The sequence below is a fragment of the Cryptotermes secundus genome, unplaced genomic scaffold (genome assembly GCF_002891405.2).
Source record: "Cryptotermes secundus unplaced genomic scaffold, Csec_1.0 scaffold41, whole genome shotgun sequence".
NCBI lineage: Eukaryota > Metazoa > Arthropoda > Insecta > Blattodea > Kalotermitidae > Cryptotermes > Cryptotermes secundus.
Window position 1 is genome coordinate 491,085 of NW_019731215.1, and position 6,969 is coordinate 498,053.

A 6,969-nucleotide genomic window follows, 5' to 3' on the forward strand; every position below is an offset into this window, starting at 1 on the left:
TACATATGTAAACTGGGAATATGTTTAACACAACTTAAGTGCAGTGTTAGTAAATGCTGATATAAGACAGTGCGTTACAAGATAACGATTAAACGTGTACCTCAAGAACACTGCAAAATGACCCTATAAGGGTCGAAACATGCAGTGTTGATTTTGAATCAATCAATAAAAACATCTGTTGCGTTGATGACTGAACATGTAAAAAGTTTTAATATCTTGTTAGTTTCTCGTACTTTTTTCTTTCCAGCCACATTATTCAGTGTCCCGTCGTTTTTAACGTACGTATGTTTTGAAGCGAAATCAAATAACTTTGTGATAGTTTCGGTCCGGCGATAAGTTTTATCGGTCTAGACTGACGTCTACTCGTGTTTTCCCCGTCAGGGACGACACTGATTTGGTTTTTCCCGCAGTTTCCTCGTCTTTGCTTTTTACTTCCCTTTGATAACGGACAAGTGACGCGAACAGATCCTTACCCTACATCCCCAGAAAAGCTGACAAGAGTGAACTGAATTAGCATGTCGATATGTATAACATAAGGGCCTTGCAGGAATTCTGCGCTACGGAAAAATTAATAAAAAGGCATGAAGTCAGCCGAGTTTCAATGTAGGCAGTGGAGCCTGATAACAGCAGTGTTTCAGGGCACAAAACTATATTTTACTTCAGTTATTGTTTCTGGACATAATCCATCGCCTTGCCTTTATTTTAAAACCCATAATGTTTCGGAAACTTGATTGTCTCCGTCTTCTGATGCAACCTACTCAGTTGGGCCCAATCGAAAGGGCTAGCTCCTAGGGACAGAATCCAATCTCTGAAACGGTCTCTGGAAAATGTCTAGAAACACAATACTTGTATTAATATACCATGTGAGAGGGGGCACGCGGTAGCGTAGTTGGTTGAGGCACTATGCTACAAGCCGAAAGGTCGCGGGATCGAATCCCGATGTCATTGATTTTTTTTTTCAATTTACCTAATCCTTCCAGCCTCACTATGGCCCTGGGGTCGACTCAGCCTCTAACAGAAATGAGTACCAGGAATATTCTTGGGGGTAAAGGGCGGCCGGCGCGTAAGGCTGACAACCTTACCGCCATCTGTGAGCCGATTGTCTAGAAAATATGAGAACCTCAACATCTCACAACCCCATGGGCCTCCACGGCCTGTTGCAGGGATACATTTACTTTTTACCATGTGACAAATACAAATTTTATTTATGTTTTACTTGTTGTTCTATATGGCTGAGGAACCTGGTTTATTGCCCCAAGGAAGTAACATAAACTGAGAGCCTTTGAGAACAAGACGTTGACAAGAATATTTGGACCTAAGATAAAACTGAGAGGAGGCGAGAGGACTGCATAACGAGGAACTTGATAAGCTGTACTCTTTATCAAATCAAGGAGAATGAGATGGATAGGGCATCAGCACGTACGGGGGAGGGGGCAGAAATATATCAACATTTTAGTAGGAAATTTTGAAGGAAAGAAACCAGATGGAAGACGTTAACGCTTCTACAGAAATACCCAAAAGCGTATAAGAGATTCAGGAAAGGAAAGCACAGTGCAATTTAATAAGAGAAATCAAAACTTTAACCGTTATCCCAATCCTATCTTCTTGACATTTCGGCAATAGAAATAATTCGATTATGATGCAACCTATTCTAGGAATGCTTGTTAATCTTCAGCCCAGTTCTACATTAAAAAAAAAAACATGGCTTCAAGGTGGAAGGCCAGTTGTACCAACATAACCACAGATCCGCATATGACATGAAAGTAAAAATATAACCGTGAGCAGGAAGAGGCGGGACAACCAGTTTTCCAGTAGTGGTGCGCAAATATGCGTGTGCCGTCTTCACAGAGTGCACACGGCATATCAGCACATGTTACATGATGCGGTCCATGAAATGTTATACAACTTCCAGCTGGGGAAATAAACGTTCTGTTGCCCTGTGACGAGGTAATCCATGGATCAGTTTACTAATGTACACTTTGGCCCCTGGCAGCATATTCTCACTATGGATGGAAATAAACACAACTCCATACGCACAGTGGCGCCTTCCCTCTTACTTTCTCTTTATATTCTATAACCTTTCTCGGAAATATTATTTGCAAAGCCCTGAGATAAACATGGGCTTTAATTTAGGTATAACCATAACAATGGCTTAATTCGTATATTTTATGTAAATGTTCATAACAGCGTCTCTGTCCCGAGTCAATGTTTCGGTCGCAGAAGACAATCATCAGGCAAGTTATACACAGAAATACGTACAACAGTTTTATATTGGGCCATTCGTGAAAATAACACGAAACTTGAGCGAGGAAATAGTCTGTGAAATGCTTGGCATTGTTGATATCTTGGATCTGTTCAACGACGGCCTGTCTACGGCATAGGTTTGTAAATGGTAACATACTGTCAAAGAATTTTTCCTGGACGGACTAAAGCAACCCCCCTCCCCCCACACAACCTAATTACGGAGGCCATTTCTCGTAACTAAAATTCGAATCAGAGGCCTCTCGAGCACTCTCCAATGTATGAATCAGGACTGCTATCCCGCCGCAAAATGACGTTCCACGACTGGCTGTTATTCATTTAGGAAACTGACTTCCGTTCTTAACGATAAGATGTGCCTGGCTGTTATTCATTTAGGAAACTGACTTCCGTTCTTAACGATAAGATGTGCCTGGCTGTTATTCATTTAGGAAACTGACTTCCGTTCTTAACGATAAGATGTGCCTGGCTGTTATTCATTTAGGAAACTGACTTCCGTTCTTAACGATAAGATGTGCCTGGCTGTTATTCATTTAGGAAACTGACTTCCGTTCTTAACGATAAGATGTGCCTGGCTGTTATTCATTTAGGAAACTGACTTCCGTTCTTAACGATAAGATGTGCCGTACACAATTTTATTTATGGCCTGTGACTCCAAGGAAGAAACATGAATTTTAAGTATTCGAAAATAGGGTAAGAAAACACTTGGGCCTCAAGGAGAATAGTGATAGTGAAATGTGGGGGTCTCTTAAGGCGCGTCCACATTACTCCTGCTCGTGTGACTCGCTATGCTCACGAGTAATGTGGACGATATGATAAGTCACGAGACAAGAAAATTTAAAAACTGTAATTTAAAAACTATAGCCAATAAGTTAAAATACGACTACAGCCTATACACACTACGAGTAAATATACGGATCCTCGCGTGTCGAAGCCTGGCGAGCAACTGAAGTAGTGTGGACGAAGATTTACGAGCACAAGTAAAAGCCAGACGAGTTTCCCGACGAGCATAAGCCTGGCGAGCACGAGCACGAGTAATGTGGACGCGCCTTCAGTATTAGATGCAAATGGGAGGATCTTAAAATGAATTTTAAATAAATAGAATAGTGTGGTATATTTACTCAGGACAAACACCGTGAAGTCAACAGAGACGGCCATTGCTAGGAACTGGCTCTGCAAACACTTCCGTTGCTATACAACAGATACGTAACACGCAATAATGAAGTAACTGGGAAGCGGTGTTCTCTAAGCGACCCGTGCGATAGCTATGTAATGCAACAGAACAACTGTTGGGAGAAGTATTTTCTGCGCGGTCCTTGCCAATATGTTATAAGCAGGATAATTCGAGTTGGCGAGTGGAGTGGAGTGGAGTGGAGTGAGTTGGTGAACGACTGAGTTAGTCAGTCAATCAATCGAAAGTTGCTAGAGCTCAGGCCGGGCACAGTTCGGGAACCCAGAGTAAGGGGAACATCCGCCGTTGGAAGCCACTACCAAGCAACGGCTAGGGAAGACTTTTTGTGTGCCGTAGTTACAGTGAACTTTGGAGTGTGTAACTCACTGAGGCTGCTGTAGTTACATTTTGTAAGTGTTCAATGAATCCAATTACCAATACCAACCCCGTCTATAGTCACGCATACACGTTACAATATGACAGCATGGACCGGATTCATGTATCTGGCTACCAAATTGAAACATGTTTCAAAACAAAAGATCTTAAACAGATCTTAAAGACATACATATTTGGCACCACTATTCTACGCTGGCCCATCATTTATATGATGATGATTTTAATTTTCGTTAAGTCAGATAGGAGTGGGCTGGGCATATGGATACAGTAAGAGATGTGGACTGCACAGACTTTTGGTGAGGGCATCTTTTATAAAACATCCACTTCGAAATCGAGGACGTGGTAGAGGATACCGTTAAGTTGGAGTTTAGATAATTCGTGAGGATGGAAGATATAAAAATGGTCAGAATAGTGTCTAATGGCGGACTATCGATTGGCAGTACTGAAACATCCTGTTCATCTACCGCAGTGCTTACTTGAAGTTCCATTTGAGTCATGAACGCCGATGTTATTTTGTTTCTGGCAGAAGCCCGTCCTTGGAAAACCCAAATTCAATTCAGGATCGCGACTTTATTAGAAGAATGAAGGCTATCACTGTGTACCAATGCGCCCAAACGCATATATACCTAACCCGACAAAGCGGCAGTTCTTACATTGCAGAACGTGTTACAAAAATCTTACAAAACACTGCATCGCCGGAACTGTGTAACATGGTCTACAACACAACAGCACGGGCAAACACGCCATGTGCTACTGCCGTGAGTACCGTGTGCAACTGCACAATGTACCAAAAGCACTGAAATCCTATAAGAGGTGATATTTTCGGTAATATTCGTAACACTTCGTCACTGAACTAATATCACGAAGGAAGAACACTACAAGAATGGCCTGGCTGAGTTTCAAGAGACAAAAGGAGACCAGCATCACCTCTAAAGGTGAGTCGTGAACTGCGGCTACAGGTATTACTGACTGCCACATTGCAACACAATAATGGTATTTGATAGATGGTACAGCGGGTTATAGGCAGATATGAAAACAAGTTAAGGCAAAGCTATCCCTGTAACAAGCCGTGGAGGACCATAGGGTTATGAGACGTCGAGGCTCCCACATTTTCTCTAGACATTCGTCTCACAGATGGCGGTGAGGTTGTCAGCCTTAGCCGCCGGCCGCCCTTTACCCCCAGGAAGATTTCTGGTACTCGCTCATTTCTGTTAGAGGCTGAGTCGACCCCAGGGCCATAGTGCAGCTGGAAGGTTTACGAAAATTATAAAATCCAGTGACTTCATCGGGAATCGAACCCCCGACCTTACGGCATGTAACATAGTGCCTCAACCAACTATGCTACCGCGTAAATGCTAGGAGTGAAAAATAAAGTATTTATGATTGTGGGATGGTTTTTGGCAAAATAAATGTAATTATAAACACAGTTAAAGGCTTCCTTCTAAGCAAGATGTAAGAGTACTATGCAGAAAAGAGAGCACAGGTCAGAATTGTTAATAGCTGACATTAATAGTAGGAAAAATGCTATACCTTAAGTGCGTTTTGCAGCAATATGTGAGCGCATATTAGCTTCACTACGTTTACATATACAGTAATAATTGCTCTGGATATATGGATTTTGATGAAACCTTAATTTAAAAACCTTATTAATACACATAGAAATATTATTTTTGGTCCAACCTGGTCAATATGAACTACAAATTAAATGATGTCATAGATGTAGTTTGTTATATAAATAACGGGTGCATTAAATTAATTTGGAAAAAAAGAACTGCAGAGTCTGAGGAGAACAATATTTTCTACATATATTCAATACATACGAGTATACAAAATTTCTTCACACATACTGATCTTCCTTGTCTTTCTTTCAATGAAGTCATTACTTTGGTACTTAAATCATACTTGGTCATGTCTAAAGTTGTGTGAAAGGCCATTTCATGAGCTTTCAATCACAGTAATTTTAATAACATCCGGTTTCTAAAAATTTGATAAGAATTGCATTAGGAATCAAATATTCAGTACATTTTTTTTCTTGATTCAATATTTTCATTTAGTTTCAACACAACTGGTGGCAAAGATCACATATTTTGTTTACTTTGAACTAGGTGACTTGGAATAACCTGTATAAAATTATCACAGAGATGAACAAGTGTTCAAAATACTGCTATCTTATTTAAACAACATCTGCAAATATGCAGTCTTTTAAAAATTTCACACACATAATTTTACAGAAATACTACAACATGAGGAAGTCCACTTCCTACCTATACCCTGGAGTTCTAGAGTTACGGCCAATATTAAATCTATATATTTGCCATAAAACAGATCTGCCAACATCATTAGAGCTAGTGCAGGAACAGTACCGACCAAAAAAAAAAATATCCATGTCATTTTTAAAATAGAACTTATTTTAGACAACTTACAGAATAACTAAGGATACTTCTTTACTTCTCCAGAGAGAATATGTGAGAAATGCCAAAAAGACTGTTTTACTGCCAAAGATGAATCAAAACAAAATACAAAGAAAACACTTTTGCAGAAAAAGAAATTAATGCCACACATTTTAACAAAATATCACCATTTCCAATATCGCAGTTTTCTTCCTATCTTGGTGCAAAATTCATGTCAGTTAAACCAAAGAACTCAGGATTATTTTAACAAAAATATCAAAAGCAGAACACTGACTTTCATATTCTAAACACATGAGACTCACAAGGCAATAGAAAGAAACTTCTGGTAACATCACAACTTACAAAAAGAAGTTCTTGTTCATGGGTTGTTCTTTACAAATGTAATGCCACTAAGGTTACGTACATGTAGATATAGTTTTGGGGAAAAATTGGAATAATAGTAGCTAGACTGTAAGATTAAGAAACAGCCATGATGAAACAATTCAGGAAGCTTAGATCTACAAAGAATTGTAACAGGGAATGCCTGAGTCATTAGAATGCTAACCCGGCAGTGTAATAGCGCTGACATTGAGGAACGAGCTATATGAAGTGGGTCATAAACACTATGGCAGGAGGAAAACGCTGAGTCGGAGGAGGCGGTAGACCCGAAAGAGTCAACCCCTTCTCGAGGGGCAACCAATGAGGGAGGCCAAAATCACGTCAGAATGGGCAGGCAACCTACCCGGAACTCAA

At 40.3% G+C, this 6,969-nt stretch overlaps 1 protein-coding gene and 1 long non-coding RNA gene across 3 annotated transcripts in view; one reads left to right on the forward strand and one right to left on the reverse strand.

Annotated features, from left to right (window-relative positions):
- LOC111866388 (kinesin-like protein KIF14) overlaps positions 1-6,969 on the reverse strand; it is a 105,443-nt gene that overhangs the window by 65,158 nt on the left and 33,316 nt on the right. The gene's annotated exons all lie outside the window — the stretch shown is intronic.
- Positions 4,212-6,969, forward strand: part of LOC111866392 — a 4,524-nt gene continuing 1,766 nt past the window's right edge. The window contains exon 1 of the long non-coding RNA XR_002843133.2: positions 4,212-4,761. This is a non-coding gene — a long non-coding RNA (uncharacterized LOC111866392). The remainder of the gene's footprint in view (positions 4,762-6,969) is intronic.